The sequence below is a fragment of the Pezoporus occidentalis genome, unplaced genomic scaffold, assembly GCF_034315485.1.
Source record: "Pezoporus occidentalis ecotype Australia unplaced genomic scaffold, CSIRO_AGI_Poc_V1 ctg25, whole genome shotgun sequence".
Classification (NCBI taxonomy): domain Eukaryota; kingdom Metazoa; phylum Chordata; class Aves; order Psittaciformes; family Psittacidae; genus Pezoporus; species Pezoporus occidentalis.
Window position 1 is genome coordinate 7,501,277 of NW_026914394.1, and position 19,125 is coordinate 7,520,401.

General features: G+C 39.1%; 1 long non-coding RNA gene across 2 annotated transcripts in view; it reads left to right on the forward strand.

Annotated features, from left to right (window-relative positions):
* LOC134165940 (uncharacterized) overlaps window positions 1–19,125 on the forward strand; it is a 68,637-nt gene that overhangs the window by 24,747 nt on the left and 24,765 nt on the right. Inside the window, exon 1 of one of the 2 annotated variants that reach the window (XR_009965706.1) lies at window positions 4,927–5,038. The exons of the other annotated variant lie outside the window; for it this stretch is intronic. This is a non-coding gene — a long non-coding RNA (uncharacterized LOC134165940). Of the gene's footprint in view, window positions 1–4,926; window positions 5,039–19,125 lie in introns of those variants that run through there. 2 annotated transcript variants of the gene reach the window in all.

The following is a 19,125-nucleotide window of genomic DNA, read 5'->3' on the forward strand; positions in this document are numbered from 1 at the left end:
AACTCCTCTAATAGCTGCTCTCCCCTGACTTTGTACTGTTTCACCAGCTGTTGTGCATCTCCTGTTCTGACGGAGACACTTGCAAAGCAGAAGCCTCATTAGGAAAAAGCAACAGCATATGGGTATGAGAAAGGGGGTGTTTTAAATAATGAGTGTGTGTGCGTCTGTGTTCAGTACCTACACAGGAAGTACCACCTTATTTAGTTACTTGAGCTTGATTCACTGTTTGTACCATTCTGTAACAAGGAGCTTCTGGACGTGTGGAGTGCTCTGAAAGATAAAAGAGCAAATATATCAAGCACAAAGTCAGTTCCATTTGGCAATGCAAAGAAACTCTAGGTAGAGAGAATCCCTATTTGGTGAAGAGTCAGGTCAGCAATCCAGCCTTACACTTCGCTCCTGGTTGTATTTCAGGGCTGAAGACATTCACTGATGCCATATCCCACATGCCCTTGGTCATCGTGCTTGCAGTAAGCGTGGTTAAAGCCCTTCCCAAATCTTCGCTCGCGAAGCCAAGCCGTCAATGCCATCATGATCTATGACTACTGAACTGTTCCTTGAAGTTTATGGCATGCTGCTAGAACTGCCTTTGGGTAGCCTCTAAACCAGAGAGTTGAAACAACCTAGTCTGTAGGAATTAGACCTAAGGAAGGATGGACATCTCTCTGAATTTATGTGTTAGGGTAACTGTCTTTGGCTCAAACTGAATATTTTTGGGTGCTGGGAAGGAACAATCTTCAAGATTCTCTGAGGTCTAATACTGACAGCTTGTGTGATGAATGTTTCCCTTGAGTACGTATAGGTTCACTCAGTGGATCTTTCTCTTCTAAACAAATACTGATTTTTACCTTAAGCACAACTTAGCTATGTTTAAGGTATGTTTAAAATTTGAGAAGTATTAGAAAACACGATGCAGACAGATACCCTAAACCCTGTGCCCTCAGGAGGCAGGTTCAGCAAGTGTTGCTTCTGTATGAAGGGCAGTTTAAGTTATAAGCAAAGTAAGCAGTTTTTCTACACTTTGCTGTCTGGTTTTGCCCAGTTGGTGGGTGGCCTGGCTGTAGCGTGTGAATCTTGGTGCTCTTTGATCTGCTGCTCCTGAAATCCTCAGGAAGATACTGGGGTAAGTTCACTGTCTTTTGCCTTTCCAAGGGCCTATGGTGTGTTCAGCGTCTTAGGGCTGTCATGGACCCAAATTCATCAGTTTTTGAGGTTTTATGATCTTTAAGTTCACATCCAAACAACACAAAATTTATTAGAGCCACACTAAGTTAAAGGTTTTTAACAGTTTATTAGCATTTCTCCCAAGCTTTCTGTTTATAACTGAGATAAGGATGTATTCTGATATGCTGCCTCACACCTGCCCATTATGTGTTCCATTATTAAAAGCTTTCATTTGTAAAATGTCCCAGGAGATGCATGCCTTAGAGAATAACTGAAATCAGGCAGTCATAACCTATCCAATTTAATGTTTCATAAGAAGGAAGCTTTAGGATACCAACTGGTATAGTAAAAAATCACCAGATACACCACCATAACAACGCACTGAAAAAAATAACCATTAAAACTATGTTAATGATGCTGGTATCTTACATTAGGTTTCTCAGGGGTTTCTATACTGTCCTTAGCCATGTGACAGGAGCAGGGAGCAATCAATCAGTGTAATTTAGCAGAATGGTGGAGTTTCTCCTCTAAGGAGAGAAAGCCCTCTAAGGGTTTTCATCCAACATTCTCCTCAAGTTTAGAAGCACACACACAAGCACACTCATTCCTCCTGTGTCAGGAGGTCTGTGTCAGTACAAGTTCTGAGTCCAAGGTAGTGAGGACTTGCCATTTTTGTATAATGGGTGCCACTCACTGGGGTGCATCTCACTACTGAGAAGTACCAGCATTTATAAAGGAGGCCCAGTGGGGCATGGAGCTCAGACTATCAAGACTTATTATCATAATGGTTCTTTATTGACATGACCAGAAGTGGTGAAAGGAGGACAAGAGGAGATAGAGGAAAGCTAACTGGGTCATTCTGAGAGATTATGATATGGTGATTGTAATATAGATTCCAGTAATATATAGGCCAGGTTGGATGGAGCTTTGAGCAACTTGATCTAGTGGAGGGTGTCCCTGCCCAAGGCTGGAACTAGATGAGCTTTAATGCCCCTTATAACTTAAACCATTTTAGGATTCTATGATTCCCCAGCCTGAATATTTGTTGACAACTCATTTGGTTTTGGCTCATATGTATTCAGATTTTGACATGAATTCAAAGGGCAGATCTGCTTTTCTGTTGGCTGGCACTTTGGTTAACATTTGCCTCTTTTACAAAGGAAAGGTAAAATGAATGTATAATACTGCTCAGAATCTGGGCTTGGTTTTGATTTCTGCTAGTTTAACAGAAAAGCCTCTGTACTTTTTCCCGAGTTATCCTTGTGTGACAGCAGTGGAACAATATGACCCTCTTTTGTCCTTGCTCTACTTACATATGGCTGATGTACTCATCCAACTGACTCCAAGCCTCTTCTCTGTCTATAACTGCAGGTCAAAACATCTATTTTGTCAATTCAGCTGCCCTCACTGCCATTTGGAAGGAGCAAGGTGGAGACAGCTGGCAGTTAGGGGAGCACTAGGAAGCATATGGTAGCTCTGTGCAGTGTTGTTGAAGAGCTCGTAGGACAATCATTTGTTTGCTTCACTGCTTTCTAAAATGTACATCTCCTTTTTTTGTCTTTTCCCATAGCCCCCAGGATACCCATCACTTCAGCAAGGGCTATTGTAGAAGAAACTTCATATTTTGAAATTTTTTGGTTCTTTCCATGAAGGAAAATCTACTTTAGTATTATTCCATTCCCATAAATGACTAGAGAGCAAATAGGGTGGCTGATAAATAGAGGTAACTGGCCAGAAACGATTTTTCACACACTAAATAGGACAATAAAATGGTAGAAAATAGCATCTTAAATTTAAGGAATTATGTGTCTTGCCATTTGCAACTTGTGTTTTTAACATGGCAGCTGGTCGGAGGGTGAAGAAAATATGTGGCCATGCAACTTTGGCTGAGATCCTGCCTGATCCTGAGAGTTAAACACAGCCAAGCCCTGTAGTGTTGGATGGGAAACAGCCAAGGAAAATCCAGTGATTCACTAAGTGGCACTCTTCCTGCACGACTACAGCAACCCAAGTGCCAGCATGGTGCTAGGGGATAGCTTTGTTGGTGGCAGTGATGTTTTAACATGAGATATAAACTTGTTTAAAAATCTAGTGACAATTTGCACAAAAATAAGAAAGGTTTGATAATTTCTGTCTTGTAATTTCACCTTCTGCTTTCCAGTGTATGGGGCTTTCTTCCTGATACATCTTGTTGGCTGACCATGGTCGTTGCTACAATAAGCCTAATGGATTCCTCCAAGGAGGTGGCTGCACTGCTGTAGTAAATTCTGTTTCTATACACTGCCCACAAAACATCTACAGCATTTGACGAAGTGTATAATCAGAAGTTTATGCCTGTATAAAGAAATGTCAAGCACTCTAACAAAAGACAGTAATTTGGAATGTTCTTTATACCTTTCTGTGGTAGAATTTCTCTTCCTTCTCTACCATAATCATTCATTCCAGCCTCTGAGTTGCAATGTAACATTCGAGTTGATGCAACTGTGTGGGCTGCTTTCTAAACCAGATCGATGAGCTGACTTGTACTAAAGAATCCTTCAAAAGTGGTTGTGTTTTTTTTAACTCAGATAAGTTCTAGTTAAGTTCAAAATGCAGCCATACAATCAGTTTCACTAGCACATCTTTGAAGGTAATAAATCCCAGTGTGAGAGCCTAGACATAGTGGAGTAGGGAGGCAGGAAAACCTTCAGTTGATCTTTACACCAAAGAAACAGTCTGACACACATTTTACCATTACCATAAGAGTAATGCCTATGTTAAGTTTGAAGTTCTACACATGAACCTCCATTCTTTGTGTGCTTAAGTTTCCATTATCTAATTAGGACTCTGGAGTTCATAAAGGATATACAAAATGCTTTTGGATCCTTGGATTATACTTTTCCCCTGTAATACTCTATGTAATGTACAAATGGGAGTTCATAAATGAACATTTTTGCAGAGGTCAAGCTTCAATTTTGTTATTTCACTTTACAGTTTCCATTTGAAGTAACATTCCATGACACATCTAAATCATTATACACTAGAGTCTATTCTAATAGTAGTAGGCTCATAAAAAATAACAAGACCAAATGATAACTGTCTCCTGACCCATACATCTATTTACAGTAGAAGTACTTTAATAAAGGTAGCTACATCCTCTATATCCCCAGACCTTTATTTGAACTCTGCTGTAGCATAATTGACAGACAGAATTAAAGTGTATATTAAAACCTGGAACTGAACTTTTTCAGTAGGCTCAGCTTCACCCACATCACTCATAATATTAGAAAGAATCTGTGACAATCATATTAAAATGATGCCACCCTGACATAGATTAACATAGTATGCAATTATATTTAAATGCTGTAATTGGAACTTGCTGTTAAGTGCCTACTGTCACTTTTCAATTCCCCTCAAGGCAAGTAAACCATTTCTTCCTTCACTCTATAAATTTAATGCCATATTCTGCGCACAGAAAGAGCTGGTATCTCATCAAGAGCATTTTGTTTGCCTCAAATGCTGTGAAAACACAGGCCTTGTGAACACTGCAGAATATAAATCCATCCTGGAAAATGACTCTGTTAAAAGAAAAGGGCATTTTGCCATTTCATGCTTATGAGGACAACCTGAGTCTCTGCATCTGATGAGTTTGCTAACCTGAGAGCTGTTTTGAGCTCACTCTTTTGTACACAGCATAATTAGGAATACAGCTCCTGCAGGTGAAGGCCTGATGAGCCCAATGTTACCCAGGTGTGCCTTTTTAAGGCCCGTGGATGAGGCCATGTTTTTCTGAGGGCCTCATCTCAGTAGCAGAACAGCTTTTGTTCTGATGGTGTAGACCGAAGGAGAGTTTTGTGTCACCTTCTCAGCAGAGGCTGGACGGTGGATGGGATAGGTAGGAAAAAGTTATTCTTGCCTATGCACTTAATGTAAAGTTTGATGGGAAATTGAAAGAAAATGGTGATGGTTGTTTTTTGTGTGCTTCTCAGGAAAGGTTCTTCTCTGAGTGTTTCTGTAGCTTTTAGTAATGCTGTTGGTTGTTAATTGCGGTTTAGTTGCTCTGTGATTTTTTTACGTTTGAGTCATATGTATCCTCAGTTGTGATATGATTGCTTGTTTTGTTGGATTGCATTAGTGTGGGTTAACATCTCTGCATGCCTTGCAGTGTATAAAGAATAGCAAAGTGTTAATTAAAGCTTGGGCTGGAGTCTTGCCGTTCTCATGGGTCCAGACTGGCTGAAGCTGGAGTTCTGTTTTTCCAGCACAGCCATGAACACAACTACTTTTCCTTCATGTCTGTTATCAAAATGACCTAGGCTTGAACTCTTCTGAGAATGGAAAACTGCTTTCGTATAGTCTCCATACATGAGCAGCCCAAGAGATCATAGTTAATAGGTGTGATGGCCAGTGTATGTTATGTTGGTCATGCGTGAATCTGCAATGTTCACTCTTTCTCACTGGAAACTTACTTTAAGTCATTTCATACTCAAAACCAGCAGATAAACTGTATTAATTTAGAGGTGCTTTGAAAAAGGCTGACTAGAAAATGGTAGGAAGGAAAAGGTGGGATTTCTTTTAATTATTATGACTGACTGTAATTTTACTGTGAAAATTGGTATTATACAGGCTGGGGTACAATTGGATATGCATTCTCAGTGGTGCTGCTTTTCTGTGTACTGTATTTGTGTTAATTCTACATTCTGTCTACAGGCCTATGAGTGTTTTGAAAGTGGTGGCTGTAAAGCTATACATTGATGGCTTTTATATACACACAGGAGACAAAAATCTGAGACTGGGCATTGCTCTGCATTGTACAAGAATCAGTCTACAAATTCCTTTGTATTTTCTGTCTTGAAACCATGTATTTTCCTCTGAGCAATGAGCTAGAAACCAGCACACCCAGATGCTACAGTGAACCCTTGGCTCCTCCACAAAAGTTGGTCTTAAATAATACTTTTGCAGTATGGTATGTCCTAGAACCCCACATGGTGACCTACATGGTATTGGCTGGAGCTTTTCTTGTGAGTCTAATCCAACAATAGCAGCTGTCTCTGAATTAGTAGAGCTGCAAAACCACTAATATCTTAGCACTGTGGTTATTCTTCAGCGTACGTGATAGTAAATATGAATGTTTCAAATGGGCAATAATTCTGTCATTGAGGCTCTAGCATGTGTATTTTTCTGAAAACTGTCTTTTCTTTTTGTTCTGACATTTTTATGTGCATATATATATATTCTAATGCCTTAGTGGAGTGGTGGAAGGTAAAAGTAGTGCAACTGAAAACTCTTAAATAGAACCCGGAGCTTCTCCTCACAGAGTTCAGGTTTTGCTCTGTGCAATAGCCATCATTGTATGCTAATGGCCTCATTAGAAACTACTGGGTAATGAAATGCAAGTAGTAATATGAAAACATGCAGTTGTGCTGAGTCCAAATCCTGTGTGCTCTCCAAATGTACTTGTGTCAAGGCAAGAGTTCAATTTACCAGGAGACCCAAGAATGTCACCCTTTGTAAAAGCTTTCCTTTGCTCTGTTGGAGTCCAACAGCATTATTAACTGGTGGGTTATTTCCAAGTGCTTTGAGCATTCTCCTCCACCCAGGATTCACTACTAGTTTATCAGAGTTTGCAGCATTGGATGCTACTTTCTCAGCCAATATGGCAAGATTATGTAGATTACGTCCTGCCCTAAATTATCTAAGTGACTATCTCCATTATGGAGACAACTGAGGATATTTTAGGGCTGGTGTTTGTTGTTTTTTTTTTTCCACTGTACTTTATAATCTACTTTGTTAATTAAATTCTTTCTCTTCATAGAATATGTAGGGTGAAATTCTGGCCCCAGTGAAATCAGTGGCAAAACTCCCATTGTTTTCAGTGGGTTGAGACATCATCAAAAAGTAAAATCTAAAAGGAACAGATGCAGGCCAAGGGGCTGCAAAAACACTAATAGTCACTTTCAATCTACTGCCATGACTGAGGCTTGTATTCTGGAAGCAAGAAGCTTAATCCCGATAGTAGGTGACAATGCATTTCTCCAAGGAACTAGATGAACTGCTGGTGAGGCTTAGAGGTTGTGACAGGCCTGCTGTCCTAATTAATAACTTGTCAATCTTGGGATGGAGTTAGGCTATTCCTCAGCCTGGGACTCCAAACGTGGGGATACACAAAGGAGGGGTGAATTGAAGCTATGCACTAGCTTAAAATATCATAAAGTTGGGGGGGATTGAAGCATTTGGCATAAATGCTGTGATACTTTAATGTCAGGATATATTTGTAGCAAACATTCTTGTAGTATAAAAGAAACTGGAAGTTCAAAATTCCCTTATGCTGATAAAGGTATGCCTAAAGGAACAGTTATATCTGAAAATATTTTTTATCTAGCAAAAGAAAAACCTGTTGTAGGGTTTTAGTAGTATTTAGAAGATAGGGGGCACATTTCACAAAACCGTTGTAGTGCTGGGAAAGGTATCACTGACAATAAATGGAAGAAGAAAGACAGCATAAAGTAAGTATATGACTTCTGGGGAAATTAGGTATAAACCCAGAGTTTGAAAACAGTGATCTGAAAAAAGATACAATAGCAACTGGCCAAAACTTGTTTCAAAGCTTTGCTCAAACATTTTAATTGTGAAATCCTGCTTCACAGGGAGTCATTTTTGTCACATCTTTACAAAGAGACATTGCCATCCGCATGATTTATATACAATGGGGAATGGAAGCAAAATGATATACCAAAGACTGTAGCACCTACTATGGATTTAGAGCCTGCAATCCCTATATCCTATAACCAACTTTTTAAAAAGTAAATACAACTGTGTAAATGCTCCTGTAACTGCCTATCTACGAGTTGGAAAGTAGATCTGTGTTTAACTGGCAAAAGGTCTCTTACAACTCACAACTAGTGAGTTGTATGATCTATGCCCCATGCGTAGTTTCAGAGTGCAGAAACTTATCTTTTGATAATATGCAATTATTTTTCTCACCAAAATACATTGAAGATGCAAACGAGCCTTGTCTGAAAACTTCAGGAGCTAAAATATGCAGCTTAAATGCCTGTTGTTGAGATATAGTTCAGATTTCTTCGGTTGTCGAGATAAGTAACTACCCGCTTCCAACAGCACACTTGCAGCCCTAAAAAGTTCAGATCTCAGCATCTTCATCTTTTAACTTGGGTTCATCTCTAGTGTATGCTTCAAGTAGTCATTTGGATAAATTATGATTATTACACACTCTTCATCCTTTCTTGAAGAAGACAGTTCTCATCCAGACGGAATCCATCGGCCATTTGGAAAAATAGGGAGAGTGAGAGTAGAGAGGGCTTCAGCTGCCAAATGGTGCAGAAATTGTCTATCTATCTTAGTTATCCTAAGTCCACCAGAGTAGAGTGTATGGGGCTTCAGCTGCCAAATGGTGCAGAAATCATCTACCTGTCTTAGTTATACCAAGTCCATCAGCCCTGGTAGTGGCTGTATTCCTTTGAGGAAGCACTTATTGTATCATTCCAGCAGCCAGCCAGAAGGGGGAGATGACAGCCAGGTTGTTTAAAATGTAGAGGGCCAAAAGCCTCTTAATTCCACTAATCACATCTAGCAGGAATAGAGCTTTTGCTACCCATTCTATTGCTTGGCAAAAAGTAGACTTGTAGCTAGCAGAAGTGAAGTATGAGTGGAAATGGGGAAAGAGGAGGCTTGAAAACATTGGGAAACCACTAGGAAATTCATTTTGGGAAAACCTAAATTCTGCCTGCCCCTAAGGAAAAGGTGGCTGGATAAAGGTTCATGTTAAAGGACTGTGTGATCTGTATAAAGATCATACTAGGTTCACTTTGTTATGGGTAACTGTCAGGGCTCATAGTTATATCATCATCTCTGGAAATATTCTTCTTTCCATCTAGGCTACTACATGTCACTTCTGTATTCAGCAGCAAGGTGTAAAGAGAGAAAGAATGTCAAGTGCATGCAATTTATTAAAGTTAGGTGTGAAAATATTGCATATACATTGTGTCTTGTGCCTGGTAAATGCCTTTACCTCTTCCTACTGACATTTTGCACTATTTGTTGACTATTTTAGATCTCAGTCTTTTTCAGCTGAGATTTTTCTGTTACTCTGATAAAATCATACTGTTTGATAGTAAAGTTGAGAGGGAGCACTGACCTAACATGGGACTTACCTAATGCTGGAAGTGGTTATTTGTAAGCAGATGCCACTACTAAGTGCTTAAATTGGATAATAAATGGTACCTATCTCATGAATGTAATTCCATTTAGTGTGGTGTGCAGTCTGGGATTCTTTTTTTCCTGCTTTTAGGATGTTTTAGGGATGCAATTTGCTTGTGAATCTTGCACAACTGTCACTGGTTCAGTACAGGCTTAGAGGGATTAATTCTTCTCTACACTGTCCCAGGTGGATTTTTTTATTAACCTTTTGGGTAATAAACATTTATCTCATTTTTACAACAGTGTTTAACACTACCTATTTATGACCAAATATCTGTAAATCCATTACATGGGCTGAAAATGCACCTGCTTCAGAAAAAAAGCTCTCTAGAGAAGCCAGAGCAGCACTGATAATTGTAAACAAACCAAAACAAGAGCCCATAAAATAAATATAAAGGTATTACCTTGAGTCTCGTGTCTTATAGAACTGCTTTGAACAAAACCTCAACTACATCATAGCATGTCTATTAAAACATAAGAGGATGAATGATTTATTGTGAAACTGAGGTGAATGCTCACGTGTCCAAGCTACAATGCCTGCATCTGGGATATTGGATGTATATCAATGAATGCATGCCATTGTGCTATTAATATATTACATTGTGATCTGTCAAACCATTGTCTGCCTTGTCACTTATGAATTTATAGACCCCAAAATTGTTTTGAGTGCTCTGTATGAAGAAATAATAATGCAGGTCAGCAGTGGAATCAACCTCACTATATCCCATACCTGCTCTAGTCTTTGTTCCCAGAGACCCTGGAGAATCAATATGCATCTTAAGAGTAAGGATGGCAAACTAATAAAGGAAAATGAGCCAAGATACTGCTTGCCATCTGAAGAACATCTCATGCTGTGTGTTGGGAATACAGCTATCCTAGAACACAGAGGGCGCATGCCAGAAATGAGCAATGCTCTTTTCAGGGGGAACAGATTCGGAGCATATGTTGATTCAATTGTCATCTTGTTTTCTTCAAGGTAAGCATATGTTTAAGAGCTCTGGATCAGAGTCCTAGTAACAGAAATGGCTATTGCCATTATTCTTTTCAAGTGTAATTGAATCTCAGGGTACAGTAGTATTCCTCTTGCAGGTCACAGAATTGGAATGGTTTGAGTTGGAAAGGGCTGTAAGCTCATCCAGTTCCAAACCCCTGCCATGGGCAGGGATGCCTGCCACTAGAGCAGGTTGTTCCAAGCCCCATCAAACCTGGCCTTGAATACTGCCAGGGACGGGGCATTTAGCACTTCTTTGGGCAAATGTCAGGTCTATTGGACCTTAAAACTTTTAAGTTGAAGCTAACTTCAAGTTTGATCAAAAGCTTGGATTTAGTCAGAGCTGGGTTTCTCCTTAATAGTTAACTGCTGACCTGCTAACACATTCTGTGTGGATCACCTTTCCTAGAAGGTGATATTTCATTATTATGAAACACTACAGTTTGTCATAGTTCCCATGTCTTCCCAAAGTTGTATAAAATTTGGTTTCCTGAAAACATACTGAACTGGAGCAGCATGACAGGAGGTACACAATACACACGACATTGAGGCAACCTGAAATTTTGCCCTTTTAGAAACATGTGTTTTTCACCTATTAAAGTAATTATTCTGGCACTTTTCCTGCTAACAATGCAACAGTCACCATTTCTAAGTGAGCCTCTTATACCTAAAAGGTAGAAATAGGGTCAAAGAAATTGCATTGTTGCAGCATGAAAGAAAGAAGCCCTCTTTTTGCTGGGCTGATCAAATTAATTATGGTAAGTAGCTGAAAATAGAGGGAAATGAAACAGAATTAGCCCTTCAAATGATGCTCAAGGCAAAGCCAGAAATGAGCCTACTGCAGAGTGGTCCAGTGATATTTACAAATTGGTATCTTCTGCTGTTCCCTCTGGCTCTGGCTGACGTCAGTTTTGGTTGTTGATACAGGTGTCAGTTGTGGAACTGAACCATACAGGAGCTGAGGGTGAGAGCTGTGAAGTTCTGGGATGCTGCTACCACTAAGCATGCAGGGTTCTAGGGATTTTTCAGCAGTTACTAATGCTGAATTTTGATCTTTCCATTTACATAATGTGATTTTTCTGTAAGTGGAAACTAAGAGCTTCTCAAGAAGTCTTGTGTTTGGATAGAATAGCTGAAAGTGTGTCAAGCCAGATTTCTGTAGCTTGTATACCTGTGCAGCCCAGAGGAGCAACTGAATCCAACTCATGTAATGGAGGAACACATGTAAAGGGAGTGTGTGGGGTGGAAACTGCTGTGAGCCTTTATTTATATCAGAATAAATTATAACTGTTTATCTCCAACACTGAATCCATTCACAAGGTGATTTTGATTTAATGAGTTGTCTTCCTCCAGCTGCAGTGCTCTGAAAATGAATGACAGTGTTCCATTCCCAACATAAGATATCTGATAATACTATCAATTTAGTCATATATATATATTGCTTAAAATGCTTGTCATACAGACATCAGTATTCATCTCCATCCTTACCAGAGTTAACAACATAATCAATAAACCAGATGGACTCATGTTTTGTAGAAGGTATTTTCTTAGTGCACAACTTTTGACATAATCTCAAGGAAAATAGAAGGCAAGTTAATGCATAACCAAGGAACAGATCAAGAGCATTTGCTTTGGGTTTGGGGTTATGTTTTGCTTTGGTTTTGGTTAATACAAGGCCCAACTTTCTTTGCGGAAGTCAATAACCTATACTCCCAACATCAGCAGTGGACTAAATTTTTCCCCTCCTGTCTTTATCAGTCAGTAAATGCATTAATAGGAAGTAGAGACTGAAGCATAAAGTGTTCCCAATAGCTCTCATAATTCAGTAAAGGTCACTGGTTTTGTACTCGACCAGAAGAGACTTAACATGAGAAATTAAACAATGACTGTGTTGAAGGTTAAAACTCTTCTGTACAAGGAATTATTCCAGAGTATATGCAATAATAAATGTATATAAGGTTTGTAAGACCCTTTTAATCTAAAATACAATGTGTTTCTTGATCTAAAGTCCCGTATATTTCTTTACATTTACATATGGATGGTTATTTCCACTTTCTAAATAGAGAGCCTTAGGCTTAGAAATACTATTTCATTTGGCTAGGTCATGTAGTGTATCCACAGAAGAATAAAGAATACAAAACTGTTCTGCTTCCTGAGCCTGACTGTACATTAACCGCTACCCAAGACTGGGTAAATAAAAGGCTGATGAAAGAGCTTGTAAAGGCCTTAAAAGCCCTTTCAAGAGTGGGAAATCAACCCTTGCATAAAGAAGAGTATAAAACAACTCTTGAAGGGATGCTGAAAAATGGAGCTGTTACTTCTTGAAGGAGATGGCAAGAAAGCCACTGTAGTATCAGTATTAGGAGGTGTTCTTGAGACAAGATGAAATGTTCCTTGGGTGAACCTACTTAGCTAACATGGTTGTGAGGATTATTATGATAGGAGTTCCTCTGAATAATGTGTATGTAAATCTCAAGAGTTATCTATTACTAATAGAGTATTCTGCATGCTGCAGAGAACTGCAGGAAAGGACTGAAATTGAGGATGACTGTTAATATTGATGGGATTTAAGTTATGCTTATTCCCACCAAGAAAACCTTTGAGGAAAATTTACTTGCTGATTGCCTGAAATGTACGATTTTAAACTTGAAAGGTTTGGAATAGTCTAGAAACATGAATGACTTCTTGAATTCAACATAAAGAAACCTGAAGTAATGAGATTGAGGGGAAGGTAATTGAAAAAAACAGGTTTATTATTTAAAACCAGGTTTATTGTCATTTCCTATATGTTATGGGGACATGAACAAAAGAAAGATATTGTAGTGATTTGAAATAAGCCATCTGAATAATAATAATTTTAAATAGCAATAACAAAACTTTGGGAAAAAGTGAAAGTTTCCAGGTTAACTACTTCATTTATTAAACCAAGTATTTCTATGGCAATCAAACCCATGGGGCAAAAGGTTATTCTTCTGGCGGTGTTCTGTGCTATGTTAACAGTACAAATGCAAGCCTTAGACAACAGAATAAGCTCCTGAACTCTGTTCCAGAGTACACAGTACGCATGATTTCATAAGCAAGTTCAGTACATCTTGGGGGGGAAAAAGAAAACGTGGAAATAAAGCTTGTTATCAGACTTCAGCAGTTACAAACACACTGGGTTTGTGTTTTCACTATCCCAGTTTCCAAGTGATTTAGATTTATCAGAAAGAGTTGTGGCTTTGTCTTCTCTGTTGTAGTCACCAATACCATGAGGTAACACAGGTGTCTAGAGTTGTGCTTATGTATTTCCTGAATCAGACCTGCAGAACCCCCTTTTCCCTAGAGAGGTGATCTGATAGGAAATGCAGAGTAATGTCAGTGGGGCTTCTTGTTTACCAAGGTAAGAATTTCCTGAACTTGAGCCCAAAACTGAACTGGTCTCTAGTTTGTATAGCTGATTGCCCAGCTACAGTAGTTAATTACGGTCAGATTGAAGGAAAATGATCAAACAACTCTTGGATTCTTCAGTTATCTGCAGAGTCCTCTTTCTCTTAAGATGTTGAGAGCTCTTGAGGGATATGTCCCTAGTTTATCTATATTACTGCCTCACTGAACAGGAGGGACTCTATAAACGTGTTAAGTCAAAGCACTTTGATACTGGAAGCAACAAACATGTTTGTTTTGATAATATGTAACCATGAAGACCTGACTTATATTACGTTCCATTTTAGGTCAGTATCTTTGAGTGTCATAATAAACCTAATGTTGCTCAGAGCTTGCCTTATGTCCTCTTCACATCTGTGTAACCCTTTCTTTTCCCTCCAGCAAACTCTTTCCCCCAACAACTTAAATTTTATCATCTTTTGTATTCTGTGATTCTGTGAAGACAAAAACCAGCCATGTTAGTCATCTTTAAGACTGTTAGCATAAGCCTTAAAGATAGAACTGTGATCCTTGCTGTCCTGCAAGGCCTCAGAGAAGCTTTATTCCTCACAAATGAATAGTTTCTCTTGTTATAAATACTTTTTCCTGTTAAGAAGTCTTTCTGATAAATTATGTTTGAGGGACTACAAGTTGCATTTGCCAGTATTCTAGTAAAACAAATTAGAAAAGGACTTTTCAAGGAGAACGTGTACTCGGGGACTGCTGGGACATCAGGCAAAGAACCACAGGATAAAATGAACATGCAATGCAATTACTTCAAGTTTAGTAGATGAAGAATTGGAAAAATTAAATAGCCCCCTACTTTGTGGGCCACAGTGTCCTTCAAGAATATGCTTCTCAGAACTTCAGTACAGTTACTCAGTGAATACAGTGTGACTGGTAAAGAAACTTCATTTTCCAAAAGGTAAACGCAAGGTCTTGACTAGGGTTGATAACTAGCAAAGAAAGGACAAATAACAGGAAAAGAGACATCACAACTGAGTGAACAGGTGCCAAAATGACACCCGGAAATTCAGGTTAGTAAGTGTGGAGTAATGCAGGGAAATGGAGCTGCTGCACAGAATGATTGCATCTAATTTCCCTGTTGTCCCTTTGAAATGGGATATTATTTTTGAGCTGTTGCAGACAATTCTGTGTAACTGTCCACCTTGCATTGCAGACTGACAAAAAGAAAACATTGCTAGGAACTGGGGGCACAGCAAGGAACAGGTTTATGTTGTTGGGCCCAGTGCAGACCCTAATCTGAATGCAATGAACTGTTCTTTGATCCAAATGCTTGAGTGTTTTTGAGGACAGGGCTGCTGTAAGCCTTGATGTAATTCATAAGTGATTGTTTAACATGGTGCCAGCATAGATCAAGCAGAGCTGTTGACCTGCAGCAGTCCCACTGCTATCCCAGCCACAGCCAAATCCTTGCAAAACCACAAATAACTACCTGTAAAACTGGTTTAATCAAACAAGAACAAAAACAGGTTTACATGAGTGAAAAGAAATAGGTTTCACCTCCTCTGAGCGTTACAGGTGCTTAGTTAACCTCTGCTGCTGCAGGAGTTCTAATTTGCTGTGACAGTTCCAGAACTAGTGCTAAAATGGCTGTGGCAAAAATAAGTAAATAAAATGGCTCCGATAGAGTGTTTTCCCATTGCAGCTTTGGCCTACCTAGAAGCCACTCGAGGAAAGCCATTTCTCACGGTGTTTCTGCCCTGTTTTATATTTTTTTTTTTTTTCTTGAGTGTTTGGTCAAATCAACCTTCTGAACCAATTCAGCCTTTGCCCGCATTTAGAGATGTCAAATCACAACTGAAGGATGGAGAAGCACTCAGTTTTAATTTTTCCCATTCACAGCTGCCAAGCTACTGTGTTTTAGCACCTGCATGAATTAGTGTACTCTTCTCCAGTCGAGTACTGACTTCCAGACATCTCTAAAGCTCTTATTATGGGCTAAACCAGAAATTACTATTGGCTTCAGAAATGCTAGCTCTTCTTGTGGTCTGGATTTCCTTTGTGTCTCATCCAAGCAGAGCAAGGATGTATTCTTAGCTGGTGAAAATTAATCTGAATACACAAGAGCCAGTGATGCTTTGCTGATTTACATCTAATAAAGATCTGACCTATCTCTGAACCCCTCAACTGTGGTGTTGGCTTTCTTCCAAAATGTATTTTTTTTATAACATGGTCAGGTGAGCCTTTTCCAAGCTTTAACTTCTGTAACAAATGTGTTTTGAGTGTATAGAAAGTGCTGTATTTCCATCAAGAGAGTATCATTTGCTTCTCTGAGTGGATATGGCTTATATCAAGTTTACCTTTGCATAGTCAGTTTAAGTCTCTTCTTCAGGCAACCCAAATCTTATACAAAACATCCTTCATGGCCCAGCCCCTCTAGAGTACGCAAAATTTCTGGACTGTGCTGTCAAGCTTTGATAAATACCAACCTGTGTGTCTGCTGTTAGTAAGCTGGTGCACTGGGATGAGCCCTGACTCTGTGAATTCTTCTAGCAAGCCTCTCGCTTCTATTCATAGCTCTACACACAGATGTAGCAGAAAGCCCAGTTAAACCAGAGAGAGCAGACATAGACCAAGACTCTTACAATTTGGCTGTAAAAAAAAAAAAAAAAAAAAAAAGGCAAGACTAGGAAATGATTTGTTTAATTTGAATTGAGTTTACATAAATACCCTTTTTGAAGAAACCTTCCTGACAGCTTAGTATGGTGCTTGGAGTCATTTATTTTGTAATATACTTGGGGTAGCACTTAGCTGCCTGTATTTCTGTTCTATCCTGCATGTGGGCTCTTGTCTGGTTTCAGTGCCAAAAAACTGAGCCCCTGCTATTACTAATGTACCAATGCATCAGGAAGACCATTAACCTCTCCTTTTACATGCTCAGCCCTGGAGTGGTGGTTATTCATCAAGCAAAGCATGTTGCAAATATTCTCGGCAGGTTTTTCAGTTCTGTTTTCCTTTTGCTGACAAGCTATGGTGTACTATCTTCCCCTTGTAAAGAGGAGTGAATTATACCAGATATTTCACAAAAAAAAAGGAAAAAAGGCAAAATAACTATTTGAAGATGTAAAAATATTAGTATATGAGGTATTACAATCCTAACAGATGGTTTTAAGTTGTAATCTCTCGTTTTTCTGAAAGTAGCTAGAAAAAAAATTGCACCTTACAGTAGAAACCTTTCACTACTTGCTGAGAACATGCAGTTATATTAAGTTGTCATTTTTCTATAGGCTTTTCATCATTTTTCTTTTGAGGAAAAAAGACCCATAGACATGATACAAAAACTATTTTAATAAGCATTTGACTTTCAAAAAACTAAGTATATTATTTAGTATGTTATGAAAATGTTCAGTATTGTTCTGATTTCCAACAGTTTACTATGAAGGTCATGCTGTATGTTTTGTCACTGTATTCAACCATAACATAGAATAGCTGAAAAAAATCTACACACGGAGGATGTCCCAGCCATTATTTGAAGAACTTCTAATGAGAGTGGGGAAAAAAAGCAGAAGCAGCATTATGTGAAGAGGGGTAGTGCTAAATCTGTCTTTTTTTGCTTGATGAGACAAGGTGGCAAATTCAACAGAGGGAAAACTGCTGGGAGTCAAAGCCAACTCCTCCCAGCCATGGGGCACGAGGCTGCTTCTGTTGGAAGCTGTGCTGCTTTTTTCAAGGCTACCACAGCCTGGGGGGATGGTTCTTGGGCTTTTGCTAGCCACATCTCCCTTTTTTCCTGCCAGCAGCCCTGGCCCCATTCCCATTTCAGTTTTAGCACTGTGAATAGGACTAGAACCTTGGTCAAGATGCAGGAAAGCAGCGTTAATAATAAGGGGGTCAATTGTCACTCTGCACCCCATCATGACAGAGTTCAAAGAAACTTTTCTTACATGAAACAGTTCTTCAGAAAGCATGCAGCCCTGTCCTTTAAATGGCAGGGTGCAGGAAAGGGTGGTTATGTATCTGTATAGTATATCAGCTTTTGTGTTAAGAGATGCTCATACTGTTGTAGGTCTAAAAAAGACTGACTTGGTAGGTATCTAACACAAACATCGCCTTTCCATTTATCTTCTTGAAGACATTTGCTATGGCAGTTATAGGAGCTGACAGAGCTAAAGAGTTTCAGAATGGTGAGGGAGAAATAGCTTCAAATATTGTCCAAGTGGCAGGACCTCCCCTTTGCCCTGAATTCCTTTCTGTGTAATAGGGTTTGTATTACAAAGGCACCTTACACCTACATAATGACCCTCTGATATCCATGACCTTGGGACTATGAGAGGAGAAGTGGGATATAAATCTGCTGGAGTTATCCCTGTGTCCTTATACACACACAGCATTTTTAATCTTCCCACATCAGACACAATGCATCTGATTCTGATCTCATTTATAGTACTACAAAATGGAGATTAATTCCATCTTGATCACACAGCCAAGTGAAGTTTTGGAAGTGTACCTTTAAGAAGCATATGGCAGAACACAAATGCATTGAAGTCATCAATATTTATGGAGCAGGTAAACGCATATTAGACAGGCTAGATGCCATCTGTCAAAATAATCTTGATTCCAACTTGCTATCCAAAATGATGAAGAGTAATTCTAGGGCCAGCTCCTTAAGTCAGGTTAAAAGACAACATATTCCTGTGCCAACAAAAGTGAGATTACCACACAAACGAATATGAAAGGATGTCCTGATGTATTGAGTCACTGTCAATTCCAGACATGTACCAAAAATCTCAGACTCTGAACACGTCATGGAGTGGCCCCTAGGCACAACTTTGTCAAAGTAATTTTTTCCTTCAAGACCAAAGTGCCGATTGTTCAGAAGTATTCTGGGCAAGTTACACCAGAAATGAATTTGCTAGTGACTCGGTATCCTGTAGCTTAAATCACCTATTAGAAGAGTGGACCATATAAGAGCAGCAGTGGAATAGATTAATTTTGGTAAGGAACAGTCTGAAATTTTCCCCTCTCTAGATGAATTCCAGGAAGTGTTGGGATTTAAATATTTAACGGTCTAATCCTGCATCAGTTTATGTTAATAAAAACTGTCATTAAACCTGGGGGAAGAAATTTCAGACCCTGGAAGGTAAATTTATTTTAATCCTGTTACATGGGGCTGTTTATGTTCTCCGCAGAAATCCCTAAAATAAGTCAAGTGACTTGGCTTTCAGATTTTGGGGCGATTTCTTTTTCTCGCACTCGAACTTGGAGCTTGGATGGTGTTAGCCAATTAGGCTAGAATTCCAACTAAGCTTAGAGAAACAACAAACCTAAGTTATATCAGGGATTTCATGTGATTTATAGTTTTAACTCGGATAACTTTAAGATCTTTTGGTTTCCTTCACAGCACA